The sequence below is a fragment of the Pseudomyrmex gracilis genome, unplaced genomic scaffold (assembly GCF_002006095.1).
Source record: "Pseudomyrmex gracilis isolate BER0280 unplaced genomic scaffold, ASM200609v1 scaffold_112, whole genome shotgun sequence".
Classification (NCBI taxonomy): Eukaryota; Metazoa; Arthropoda; class Insecta; order Hymenoptera; family Formicidae; genus Pseudomyrmex; species Pseudomyrmex gracilis.
In genome coordinates, this window is record NW_018020696.1 from 318,584 (window position 1) to 333,344 (window position 14,761).

Genomic DNA, 14,761 nt, shown 5'->3' on the forward strand with positions numbered 1-14,761 from the left:
CATTGACTCGAGCATATTCGTAGAGCGATTGACAAGTATCCGAAACGACGCGATAGATAGCGATAAATAGTGTCACAAGTAAACGGTCTCAATGATTTTTGCATCAGCTCACACTTCAACTGTTAAAATGGCCAAGATTTTCGAATTGTTGCCTCTTATCCCTCTTATGCCCGTGTTTCCACCATCTCTGATTAACTTGATCGATCGATTGTTAGTCAAACCGCAATTGGTCGTTTCAGTCAATCAACCGATACGATTGATCGGCTTCAACGGAATAATTGATCGATTAAAAGTTAATCGGAGATGATGAAAACGGACATTAATCGCCAGATATGATCTCGTGCGATTTCCGAAAAAATGGCGGTGGAAAGAAATGTTTGAGCTAGCGTTTAGATACTTGTTCTTCTGAAGAATAAAACTTGTCAGTGACAACGTGACACTGTTGTCGCTATTTAAACGTCTCGTTTGGAATACTTATCCTATATCCAGAGTAAAAGATGTTATAGATTCCATTTCCAATTCTTCTACAAATTCAGTCCTCGCGTATTTGCGCTGTCGCGTTTTTGCTTGCAGTCTAAAGGATTCCCATCTCTCTTGAGAAGCAGATTTTTGCCCCGCTACGGGAGGGGAAAAAGATCTGCGTCTCGAACGCGACGTCGTTGCAGAAGAAACAATGTTAGCGTGGGACCGTTGGGTGGCGAAAAGTTTTGCGGCAAGAACAACGGCCGATGCAAGCCGAGACCAAAAACGCGCGCTTATGCTTCGTTAGATTCCTGGCAAGAAACACTTCAATCTCTTGCCGCGACAGGCAATATACATTTTTGCGCCGCTACAATATATCCGATGGATCATGATATACAAGCGATCGGGCTGCGAACCAGTAGCCGTCGAGATTTGTGGGAATGCAACGGCGATCGTGGCGTGGATTATCGGAATTTCACGGGTTCGCGATACCACGCTCGCGTTTTCTTCTTCTATCCACCACTTACTTCTTCTCGCTTCTTTTGTCCTTTATCGTGGCTGGATTAATTTGTCAATCGCGCGAGATAATAATTCTAAATATTCAAATTTTTGGATAACGCGAGAAACGAGAATGACAATTCGATTTACGTCAATATCTGAAGAAATGTCTTCATTATCGCGGGACGCAAAAATAAAATCACTCTTTTGACAAAATAAAATATACATTTTTCACGTTACTTCTTCTACAACGTTTTAATTCAGAAAACACTTTTTTCTCATCACAGAAGTCTTGTCATTTTTCGATCGCGAGTTTGTTACACCAGCTCGACGAATGAAGCTGAGAAACTTATCATCAGAGAGAAACACTGTGTTGGGATTGAAAAGAAGACGGGCCGAGAGAGAGAGGAAAGGGGGTAAAAATTCAGCACGGATACGCCGACGGCGCGCAGAAGAAGCGCCCAACGGGTAGATGCGATCTCCGCCGGTGGAAGCTGCGCTCAGATGATTTCCAAGAAGTTGCAGTCGGCAGAAAATCCGTTTACAAGCCTCTTCTTCGCCGATCGGAGCTTTTTGTCTTCGTTAATATCGCCTCGTCTCGATCGTTAAGTAGATCGCATCGGGAACAGCGCGCCGGCGAGACGAGCAACTATGGATGAGAGGGGCGTTGCCGGTATATACCAATCTGTCAAGATCGTTTCGATCCTGACGCTCTTTTCCGTGCGTTTGCGAGGATAAGGTTCGTCAAAGAAAGAGCGTCTTCCTTTTATAATGATACGAAACGCAATCTTACGCCGGATAACGAGAACTATTTACGGGAGTGTGTTACAAAAATAGTTGCGCACATAAAAAAAAGCAACGCGAAGCCGCAATATAATTACAGTAATTATATACAACACCATACACACACACACACACACAAACGGTGTAACGTTATTTCATTCGTCGAACAGACATTATTTCTGGGTTATGTTAATTTTGATTTGCTCACACAATGAGAAGACGAACAAAACACTTACAAGGTGCAAAATTTTTATTCCCGCGAGACAAATTGATTATATCGAGCATTGTGTGTATTTAAATGTACGTACACACAATGTACACGTATTTTTATAGACGTTGTATTGAGCGTGTCATTAATATCAATCAACAACTTTTCTTGACGCCAGATGAAAAATTGCATAATTAGCGGCTGGAGACAACCTCTCTCTCGTTTTCCTCTCCTTCTTTCCCCCACCCCTCGACGATTAGCCGGATATAATTTGCAACGCGTTGGCTTGCTCGCATGCGTTCGTCACTCGCATGTAATAAGTCATGCATTATATCGTGGCTGACTTTATTCTCGCCTTTCTATCGATTAGACGTCATTACAGCGAATAACAACATAATTAAGCGTTTTTGCGTCAGATTGTCGCATTTTCGTTGAGCCTCGCGCGTCGTGTAATGCGATTTTCGCGGTATTTTTTAATTACTCGCGCATACAATTACGCGATTAACGCAGTATAATTTTTATCACGCGTCGGCTTCCTCGTTTCATCATTGTCGCGACACAAACTTCAGTGGAAGAACTGCTTGAATAGGGTTTGTAATGATGTTGACGTCTGTGAGAAATTATGAGATTAACTCGAAAGATCAATCGGAAATATATATATATAAAGTTCGGTTCGAAGAAGAAACAGTCTCGGACGTTTCTTTCTTATGAAAATTGCGGAGAATTACAGTTATATTCTAACTTCGTAAGCAGAGCATGTTAAATAATCGAGTTCCATAAGAACGACGGCGGTGATGCAAGAATGCGTCGATCGATCAGTTTCTGTCTGCGATCGGTCACTGTTTCCCACTGACTCTTATTCTAATCTTGACCTCGTTTAGTCACGCGTCTCCGTTTTTCCATCGCGAAAGCCTCACGTTCATATCGGACACTTTTTTTCTGACACTGTCAACGACACCGGAACGTTCTTCATTTTTTTTATTTTTTTTTTTTTTTTATTTTTCAATCTAAGCTACAAAAACAAAAAACATTTTGTGTGATCGCGTATTTTAAATTTAAATGGCGCAAATTAGAGCGTAATTGTTCTCTTCGATATTCTCTCGAGTGCGTATATGCGTTTTCAGGATATTTTGATATAATTCTCTCTTTATACATTTTTTAAATATATATTTTACATACGACTTTCTCAGAATCAAAGTCCTTGCGAGACTTTGTTGTGCGATTTCAGCTTCGACTGAATATAAACAAGCCCATCCTGCGGGAAATAATAAAATCCGAGTGAGAGGTCCAGGCGTAGCCTGATACGTGGCTAAAGCTCGTCGCAAAATCCTTGAGCCTCGCGGCGGTAGGTCCTCGTGAGCGGGTCCTCTTTCCTCTCGTGCTCTCGCACGAGCGTGTGCACCGCGCCGCGCCGGTGTTGCGCTCCGCTCGAACACATCAGCAGCCTTGTACACATAATAACCAAGTGGTAATATCGTTTCTGCGCGCGCGGCGAGCAGTGCCTCTTACTTCGCTGCCAGCGACCGACTCGACCGTTGGATGAAAACGTTCAACGATTTTACACACGGCTTTGTTTTTTTTTTTTTTTTTTTTGCGCGAGAGCGCGTTCCGCAACATAAATTTTATTAGCGACGTGACATTTTGCGGAAAATTTATTCACCGTGGAAATAGATTTGTGTTTAAAAAATATTCGTGAAAAGGTCGATTATATATTCCTCCGAGACGAGAGATTATAGGTTTCGTAAATGTAATTAAAAAATTAATTGAATTCGTTTCGTTTGACATTATTGCGTTTGATGTATTCGCATGAAAAAAAGATTGCGACGTTGTGTATCAAAGTCGAGATTACATTATTTTGATCGAGATATATCTCGCTTGTACGCGGGATCGAAGCTGTCGCTACCAAATTTACGCCGTACAACGTATCATTGCACGGTACTCGACTTGATACGAGCAATAGGTAGCTGGTAACTTTGCGTGCGAGCGAGAACAAATCGATCGCTACCATCACGATCGGAGACCCGGAGGTGCTACCGCCGCTGCTACCGGGCGTTGATGACTTTTACTTTTTTCAGGAGATCACGTGACAGAAATATTCTCGTTGTGTGAAATTAAAGCGAATGTGTGTGCTCCAACGAAAAACTTTTACATAAAATATTGTGATAAAAAAATATACATATAACAAAGAAGGAAATATAAAGAGTCTGTTTCACAGAATTTCCAGTTCAAAATTATTATAAATCGTAAATTTTTGAAATTTATTTCTCTTTTACGTTAGAATTATTTTCGTCATATTTTAAATGCATTTTGCAAATTGCTACATCTTACCATACTGCTGCATCTTAAACTTTCCATATAAATTTGACGAATTAGAAAAATTCTACACATGTACAAATCGAGTCGCGACGAGCTACTTGCGACGCAACCAACGGCTATTTCTGAATTATTTACGCGAGTGACGGCCGTACGAAAAAAAAAAATAATTTGCATATTTTTTCACTTATAAACGCCTTCATCAGACGCCTTAGTCGTAGTTACGTGACGCAATTTCATCGATCGCGATGCGGAAAATAGACGCGAGACAGAGGAAAGGATACGCAAAAGAGTCAGGTTGAACAAAGAAAATGTCAAACGGCTCGCGCGGGTTTCAAGCCTCGCGAGTGAAGTAGCGGACAGTGTCGGGGATTACATTCTTACGTCATTGTTATTATCACGTAAGTAATAATAATTGTGTGAGATAGTCTTCTCTTTCGTTTCGAGGTTTTTCCATCTCGCGAAAGACGCGATTGCGCGACGCTCATTAAGAATCACGGAGGACGCGAGTGATTTCCGCGTTTGAAATTCCTCAGAAATGGTCTCGGTCAGTCGGGAAACAACTCAATCCATCGATTTCGCGTGACTCTGACGTAATCGCGACGTTTTTTCGCAGCGAGGAAATTTAACGCGCGTTTGCGACAAATGTCGAGGAACATCGCCATTCGATGCGTTTCTTACGCATCGCGATCGACGTGGTTGCAACGACGTATGGAACGACGGTCGAAGTAGAGCAATTCGCTGAATCCTGTAAACTGGTTCGTGTGCAGCAAAAGCGCTACTCTGCGAGGGAAAGAAACGACAAGAACGAGGAATTTGAGTCATTACGAGACGCGCGCGAGAGCGAGAAAATGTAAAACACTGGCTGCCCCGGGCAACATATGACATCCGGATCACAATGACGCCTCCCATCGCGGAATGCTCTTCATCATTCTAGTCGCCGCCGCGGGTCGCCGCGCGGTAGCCGCGCGATCTCATTCACGAGGCGAGATCGAGGAATTCTTTTCGGACGGAGCGCAGCCTCCGCCACAAGACGGGATCTAATAAGATCAAAAAGAACAAGGAACGAAGAGAGACGCAGAGGGGCTCGATGTAATTTTGTTGCTTCATTGTTGGACGACGATTCCGGGAGCACTTCTCGCTTTTTTTTTTTTGTTTTTTTTTTTGTTTTTACGCCGGTCTCGACCAGTAAACGAATCTCGCTACCGTTTTCTAGAATGACTCGAAATTACCTCTTTTTGCCCGCTAGCTACTACACGAAGGAATCAGTGCTACCAATTTGTTCCCCTTGGTTTGAACATTATTGAATTCGTAACTGGACTTTTGAAAAAAAAAACAAAAAAAAAAATGAAACCGAACGCACGGGAATTTTTCGTGAATACTTTCGTGAATACAGATGAAGTTTCACAGATGTTTACAGGTTTTATCTAGAAAAACAATGTTGCGTCGCATCTCATTTTATTATTATCGGCAGAAAAATAAATTTCTAAATTTTTGTTTTGTTTGAATTTTTTTTTTATTCGAACCGAAATATAATCAAATCTCAATTACCGCGTAATCAGGGAATCGACGTCGATTTCTGGCATTTTAATTTCGTGGTCGTCCGTCGGACGATATCCTTTGCCGCTCGCATCGTCGCCGACGTAAACACGCGTGGTGCAACAGCGGAGGCCTCCTCTCACATAGGTCCCTTCTCTCATTTGATGCACGTCAACCGCCTCAGATGCATTTATCATGCGGCCGCCCGGCTCGGGGCTTCGACGATGCGCGCTCGGTCGCCTCGGCTTCCGTCGCGTGTGAGAAAAGTCCGCGTGTTGTGTGAACGCGGCCTTATTTCGCGCTTGCACGCGTGTACGTGCAATGTATAACATACACACGGCGAGAAGCGCGGGCCGGTTTCATGCGTGGACAATGGCGGTCGTCACGCTGAAACGCGCGCACTGCCACTGTCTTACGCTTCTGCCTTGCAGTCAGTCACGTGTGCAAAGTGCGCGACACCTTCGACGCGTTAAATTCTTCGCACCTATACCTACGGCAAAATCGTCGCATATTATTTTTTCCGACGCTTCTCTTCGTCGTAAGAATTTATTTTGATTTATTTGCGCGAATTTCTATCTCTCGCATCAATTGATTCTCCAATCAATTTTTATTCTCAAAGAAATAGATTCAAGATTGAATCAAATCTCGCGCTTTTTGTGAACGAAATTTCTTTTTATCGTCCGATTGCTCTTTCGCCGCATTGTTCTCGACGCGCTTTAGGAGAAAAACGACGTTGAGATCGATTTCACGTGTTCGTGCACTTATTAAACAATGGCGATCGTCGTCACGCTGAGATCGGCGTGTATAATTATTATCTCGCACATCGAGAAGCGCCACGTTGCGCGTTTAACTTGCAGCGAGAGATCTTTCACTGGTCTTCCGGTCGTTTCTACGATTCTTTTGAAGATGAATTACTTACCCGCAAAAATCCTCCCTCGCGCATAAAATTCAAATCTTCGTTCGTTCACTCGCGCCGCAGGAATTTATAATTACATTAATTCTTCTTATACATCAAGGAACTTGCGCGTTTCCAGACACTTCCGTTTGAAATTAATTACTTATAACACTTTGTGCGTTACGCATTACGTACTTTGTTACGCATACTACTTGTGCAAATACGATATACGTATCGCACACGTTTAATCCCGAAGGCTTAATAAAAGAATATATAAATAAACAAGTTTGTTTAAACATTTTCAGGGAAAAAACGACACGAATATTTTTACGGCACCCGATATCTCTGTGTACAATCTCGGCGTAATAATTAAAAGATTTCAAATCTCGGGATTGTGTAGCGCACGAGATACGAATGAGACTATCGCACTGTGATTGAGTCGTAGTAGTTAAGAATCGATCGACACACACACACACATCGATCGCTCGAAAGAGAACGAAGACGCCTCTCTTTATTTCGTTCGCTTCGCAGAATTCCATCGTTGCGGCGAAAGACGCGAGAAGGAAAACAGCCGCGCGCAAGAAGGACAGAGGATCCACAGGTGAAATCTGGACAGAACGAGACGAGAAGGATGAAGAAACGGCAAGGAGGAGGTGACGGGGGTTGATTTTTCTGTCGGTGGCCGAGGGGGCGTGAGACGCAACGGGGCCTCGAGCGGAGAACGAGCCGGTCTCTTCTGCCCTCTTCAAGTTTTTACCGGCGACCGCGCTGACTCAGCGGCTATTTCTCATTACCAGACCGATATTTTTGTAAAATTGAATTTTTCTCTGAGAATGCCCGCAGCATCGATCACCCCGCTCTTGCGCTCGCTCCTCTCGCCTGCTGCCGTCTTCGTCGATCGCGCGCTCTCCCGTATATATCTACCCGTGTGTCCGGGAGATCGCGATACTTTTCCCCACGCTAAGTAAGATCCATCGTCGGTGTGAAACGACGGCGCCGCCATTATATTGGCAACTCGATGAACGTCCAATAAACATGTCATGTGTATGTAGAAAACTATTCATCCTATAGGATATATTTATATATAGAAACACACAACACATTATTTGAACTTGATCGATTCTTACGTATTCTAAACTTTGTTTTTTTTAATTGTAAGTAACAAAGAGATGTATCATCAAAATAGTGTGCGTTTCATCTATAGATAGATTTAAAATAGATAGATTTACTAAATTTACAACAAATTTTAAGTTCGTGAAAGTTTACAGCAGATAATTTATTAGATCAATACGAACCAATGTGCTAAATGTACACACTTTTAAGCGTGTAAATTAATTCGCTTGGAAATATTTGAATTTATTTTAATTCAAAAATTTATCTAAGATGTTTAATTCACATCTCCAATACAAAAATTATTCAATGAAATTTTTAAAAAGTCCATTGCGAAAAAGATCTTGGCTAAGAGTCAAACTTGGATAAAATAAATGTTTTATTTTAATATATTTTACTATATTAATTTAATTTATCTTAATACATTATAATAACTGAATTCAATATATTATTGCAAGATACACGATACAATAAACGATTAATTGCAACGGATTATTGAATCAGAGCAGTCAGATTATTGAATCGCTCTAGAGAGTGCGACGCTCGAGCGGACAAGTCCGAAATTGCGAGCAAAGGGAAACACATATGCCTGGCGCATTGCGGCGCATCACACGGTGCAGTGCATATAAACGTGTGTGGTCCCCGATCCATCACGGGGAGCACTCCTCTCTCGGCGGCTCTCTCGCTCGCTCGAGCGTCGCAAAGCTCTGATGTGAAGTGTAGCGAGCTCGTGAAATGATCCCTTAAATTGGTCTGACACTGCGGTGGGTCAGTTACAAACCATTTACATCGTGAAATCTTGTGCGGCACGATAGTACTCCCCGGTAGTACGCGCCCGATAGCGACGGAGTTGTTTGTCGCGAGTTAATTCGGACGCGTCTTCGTCTATCAGATCGTTGATGAACGAACAGAAAGGACAAAGAGAAGAGTACAAAAATAGAATTTTAGAAACACGAGTTTTACGCAATTATTTACAATTCGACAATAATTACATATGTCGTTATTGTAATATCGTTTAGTTGCAAAATTCGTATAACAGTTTTTTACATGTTTTGCACAAGTTTTAATTACTTTTTTATTCTTTATAAAAAAAAAGAGATGTTGCTTAGTACTTAACACCGGAATTGCGTGTAAAACAACCGGCAACGGTGACGAAAGTCAACCTGGCGTGCGGGACCATCGCTTAATCATGCCCGCCAATTAACGCGAGGATGATTAATTTTTGTGCCGCTTGCCGACACCCCCACCGACCGCGTCGTCCTCCACGCTCTATTTGTGGGATTAGCCGCGGTGCGCGCTAATGGCCGTATCCTGCAATTGAAAATTTTACTTTGTCATGAATATGACGAGACCCCCGCGTGGGCGTACAATTCGGTGCAATCGGCCTTAATTAGAGAATTTTAGGAACCATTTGGATGCTGGTCGGAGTCAGAGAGCAGATATACATTTTGTTGACGACGTAAATCGTCAATAAAAATTGAAAAACGAGTGTCAAACAGAAATATATGTTATACGATAAATATTTTATATTGTATATATATTTACGTATATACTTAATTAGTGGTAAATTTAATTTTGTAATATATTACAACATGATATAAAAATTGAAGAACTAATCTGACAATCATGTTTCGAATTGTGTTAATGATTGACGTTGCACAATATATTGCAATTCGGACGAAAATCGCAAACCGACGGGCGCGCATGTACACGCTGATCTCTGCCGTCGCGATAACACCGCGCAATCAACATGAACACTTTCTTTCCCCGCTGTCTGCTCGCTGGAAAACGTGAGAGACTGTAACATCCGTTATTAACAAGTACTTTACAATTTAGATTCTGCCGCTTCGGCGAGAGAAAAACCTCGTGTAGACAGTTACCCAGCTCGATAAATCTCGCCTGCGCGCCAGCCTTTCAGATGTAAATTTTTTCGCCCTGTTACGCACACTTATGCAAATTGTAATGGAAGTTGTGATTAACGCAACATCTCGGAACAAATACGGAGGATGAGCTCGCCTTCCCGGAACAGTGAGATAGAACCGACGCATTAAGCTTATTATCTGCGGACCGCATCGCTTATGCAAATATCGTGCGTAGATTCACACCGATCGCGCGATTCTTAGCACTTGTGCAAACATCGCTGAGGCATGCCACTTCAATATGTAGCTCGTTAATATTTAATAAAAAAAATATATATATATATACATATTACTTTTTACTTAAATATCTATATAATGTTAATATATAAAATGAATGTTTATATCAATAAATGTATTATATAAATGATATAATATTATAAATATATTAGAGTAGTACAATGAAATGATATATTTATTACTATATATATATTTTATATATAACAATATTATATATAATATTATATAAAATAATGAATTAATATAATAATATATATATACACATATGTATGTATGTGTGTGTACGTTATTAACATTAAGTACACTTAAACTAAAAACTTTAGACTGATCCATTAGAAAGTTGTGTTTTACTTCTACACTTTCACATATAATTATTCTATTATATGTAGCTTATCTCTTTTCTTTCAATACAAATATTAATTGTTTTCACGTAAAAAAACAGGGCTTCCTTAATTGCGTGCGTAATAAAAAGAATCGTGTGATATTCATAGAATTAATATATCATCTTTATTACGGAATTGTACGCGTGTCGTTACACCTTTTCAGTAGGTATTGCGACCGATGACGTCGCTGCATTCCTACGTGTAGCAATGTCATCTTGGCTACCGCATAGCGACACGGCCCATTGAGCTCAGAGAGCGCATATGCACGCGCCGAGCTCGTGCAGGTGCACGCACCGCGAGTGACACGCGAAAAACCACGCGTGGCTGCTGCTGGAAATCGCTGTAACAGCCGAGCGTCAGGCAGTTTCAATCACTCGAAAGCCTGCGGGAAAAATGTGCTGTCAAAAACAAATTTCAGCAAGATCATCGGAATGATGAAGACGAGAACAAATTCCGTTGCCGGCAGAATTTTAAATATGCTGTTATAAACACGAAGATTAGGCTTTAAAAAAAAAACGAGAGCAATATATATATATATTCTTTATTGTTTTTGTTTTGTGATATATTTGAAAAATCGCTTGATGCGAAGTGAATTATTAAGATCTCTTCGACCAGGAAAAAAGGAATTGGAAGATACCTTGAGGAGACTCGAGCGAAAGGCTTCTTGGCACGAGACTAAGCAGGTCTTGCTGATTAATTTTACCGAGAACTATTACCTGAATATGATCTTAGACAGCATCGCTGGAAATAACCGAGAATATAATTGGAAACTTGAAGTTCTCTCTCTGACGATAAACACCCTTTGCTCCGTTATCGTATTTCTTCATCTTTATAAATAAATCAATTAAAAAAAAAAATCACAAAACGCGCGTGGAACAATTTATTCACAACGTAACTTCTTGCACGCTTATAGATCAGTTTGTTAGAAGTCAGACACAGCTTTCTACACTTTTGAGTTCTGTCGTAGGACGGAACTAGAGCGGAGCGTTATAGAAGGGACACAGAAAAGGGAGGAAAAAATGAGAAAGGTAGCAGGAACAAGGGAGAAAAGAAAAAAGAACACACACAAATCACGAACACAGGTGGGTGTCGGCTTCGTTTGTAAGGCGAGAGCCGCGAATGCGGCAACCTCGCCCTCTTTTCTCTTCTCCGTCTTGCATCGAGCCCCATCTCGGCGGTGCGCTACCCCTTCGGCTTCCGACGCGGCGGCAGCTCTTTCTCTCTCTCTCTCTCTTTCTTTCTCTCTCAGCCTGCGCGTGTAAATTAAAAAGTTTCACGTCCGGCCCGAAATTGAGATCGAAAAGTAATAGGCTTTAATGTTTACACAAGAACGAAGGACGAGAGTGGCGTACGACTTCCTCTGCGCTTTGTTGCTTCAGTGCCGTGTACACGTGTATTGCGTTCTTTTTTACGTCGCGCTTTGCATTCCTCCGAAATAAAGTAATAAAGACGTGTGTTCATGTTGTCGAAACAGATGTTCGCAAATTTTTCTCGCTCAACAAAGGTTGAGAAACACTTTGTTTTCTTGGTTTTTTCATATATATATATATATATATATATGTTTAAAATAATTACTTCTCTCTCTATACGTGTGTATTTCTTTACAGGCGAGATAACAACTCGACAAAAAAAAGAGAAAAAGCAAAATTGTTATCTTCCTGAGTTTGATCACGAAATGATTTTTTCTAGCGCGACAACGCTTTTTTTGCGGAGCTAGAGTGCCGGTGCAGCGGGGCATTACGCGCATTCGCGGCACGTATGAGTTAGGTTCTCTCCTCCAAAGGCGAGATTACTGATTTTGTACGCCCCGGAGGGAGTCGTTCCTCCTTAATGCCTCGCGCTTCCTTGTGTATTTACACACTAACCTTCCGTTCAAACGGAAGTGTCGCTTTCCTCGAACGCTTTTTTAAACTTCCGAAGGAATTATTCCCGACTCTCTCTACATTATACATATCATATCACGCGTTATTCAATTAGCGCGATCTTATTTTATTACGATATCACACACGATCTCTCTTATCACACGGATTTTGAGAATCTTGAGGAAAGTATACGGGAGTAAAAAAATTAATTGCTCCGACGATAAAACGTCACGTTCATCGTCATTGTAATTTACACTTGCTCGCACACTTGCATCTCCTCGTTCGTCGCGAGACATCGTTTATTTTAGACCGAGAGATTTTTCTTTTTCTACCGCGCCATCTCTATATACTATATAACTGATCAGGAGTAGGTTACGAGAGCGAACGCGAGAGTCGCGAAGCTTTTGTGAAGGTAAAAGTAATCAAGCTTCTGGAATTGGTTCGACGCGAAGAAAAATGAACGAATATGAAATTTTCCCCCGTAAGCGTTCCAGCGCGGTTCTCGTAGACGCGCGGAATAGAGCAAAAAACCGACGACCACAATGCACCTCAATTTTTATTCGACCTCCTTCTCCCTCGCTCCCTCGTTCGCGTCTCTCGTTCTTCTTCTTTTCCTTACACGACGTGAAGTCTTTCTCGTCTTGCTTCTTTTGGCGGCACCGCTTCTACCTCCAACTTCGTTCCTTTTTGCTCGAGACGCGGGGTCGCTGGATTCTTCGAGATATGAATGAATCAGGGACTCGGCCATCATTAATTAAACTTTCGAGCTACTGTCCGTCTCAGCGCCGCTCAACCTGCCCCTAATCTTCTCTCTGTGTCTCTCCCTCAACCCTATCGGCGTGTATCGGTAGAGAATAGAAAGCTCACTCTATCCACAGAAACTTCAACAAACAAATATGCAAATTTTTGTTCTGAAAAACTTGCTCTTTTAATCAAAATATCTGTATTTTTTTCTAAATATTATTTTTATTATTATTGTTAATATTATTACTTTAAAATTGTGTTGGATTTTTAACTCTGGATTATATGCAGTCGATTCCAGTGTTTGCTGTTAGTTTCTTTCATCTGTATCACATAATTACATCTACGAAATTCAGGAAGAGAAGGAAACAAGATCAGCGATGAGTGACGTTGAAGCGACTAGTTCTCGATGTTTGTTGTTTTCATGCAATCATCTCACAAACAACGTGTCACGATGATCAAGAAATAGCTTCGCTGGACTGTCTTCCTCTCGAGAATGCAAGTTGAGTACCTACGGCAGACCAGATGCCGATAGCTATAGGCCGTCGCTCGGCAGATGCACGTCTCATTGCGCACAAAGATGCACCAGTACATACTAACGTGACATGACGCATAAATACGGTGATATAAAGGAGATGAAAAGGAAGTAAATATATAATCAAAAAAAAACGGAAGGAATATAAGTCACTTATATATATATATTGTATAAATATCTTTGCGTCTCATCAGAGAGTTTTTAGAAATAAAAAATTCGGAAAAATTCGAGTCATTTTTTTTTGCGGTAAAAGAAAAACAGTTTTCTTTGTTGTTAATAGAAATTTTTTATTATACACAAAAAAAACAAAAAACGATGTAAAGATGTTAATATTAATTTTATTTTCTTTGTGTCGGTACATACATTAAAATGTTATCTCAGCTCATTCATATTTCAATGGACGAGTCATATTCAACGTGTGAAGCGTTACAGCACACGTCACAATGATGGACGACGAGGTCTTTCCGTCGCTCTGACAAGCGAGGATAAAAGTTCGGTAGGTCCGCCTATGATCAACCGAGGTATCAGGATATCGAGCGGATGATATCGCGGAGCCTATGTCGAGGAGCTTTTGTTGTTAGAGAAATATAACGCCTGGCGGCAACAAGAAGACGCCGTGGGAAAAAAAAAGCGAGAAGAGGGACACGAAGAAGAAGAGAAAGAAGAGGAAGAAAAAGACGACGAAGAGCGGGAAGAGAAGAAGAACGAGGAGAAAAGAAGGAGGGAAGGGGAGAGGAGGAGGAGAAGGACGGGTATCCGTCGGCTCGATCAAGCGTCGATGACTGTACAACTTTTCGTAGGTATGGACGAGTATCCTGGAGGGTCCCAAGAAATGGCGGCCGATGCGACAGCCCTCCGTCTTCCATCGCACCCCTCTCTCGGAGCAAATTAGGTAAAAACAAAAACACCGCACTCTCCTCCCGCCCCGCGCTTCGTTATCCGTGCGCTTTCTCATCTCGAACCGAGCCGTCCGGTTGGACGAGCGAGGGGCTGACGCGACAGCAAGAAGAGGTGTTGCAGGGCTCACGGGTCCTTATTGTGCGCGGTAATGGGCTCGAAGTAATTAACCGAGCGCGGCTTCTTCCTCTAAGCGCCGCGCCGCGACACACTCGCCGCTTCTGTTTCGCAGCCGCGATCGGGGAAATAGGAGCGGCCCGTTTCTAGTTGATAGCTCGGTAGGTCCCGAGGCGGGGCGCGCTGATTTTCGCCCACGCCGAGTCATCGAGGCGGTGCGACGCTCGATTTCACACGCCGCTTCCTCTCACGCCCGCAGCAA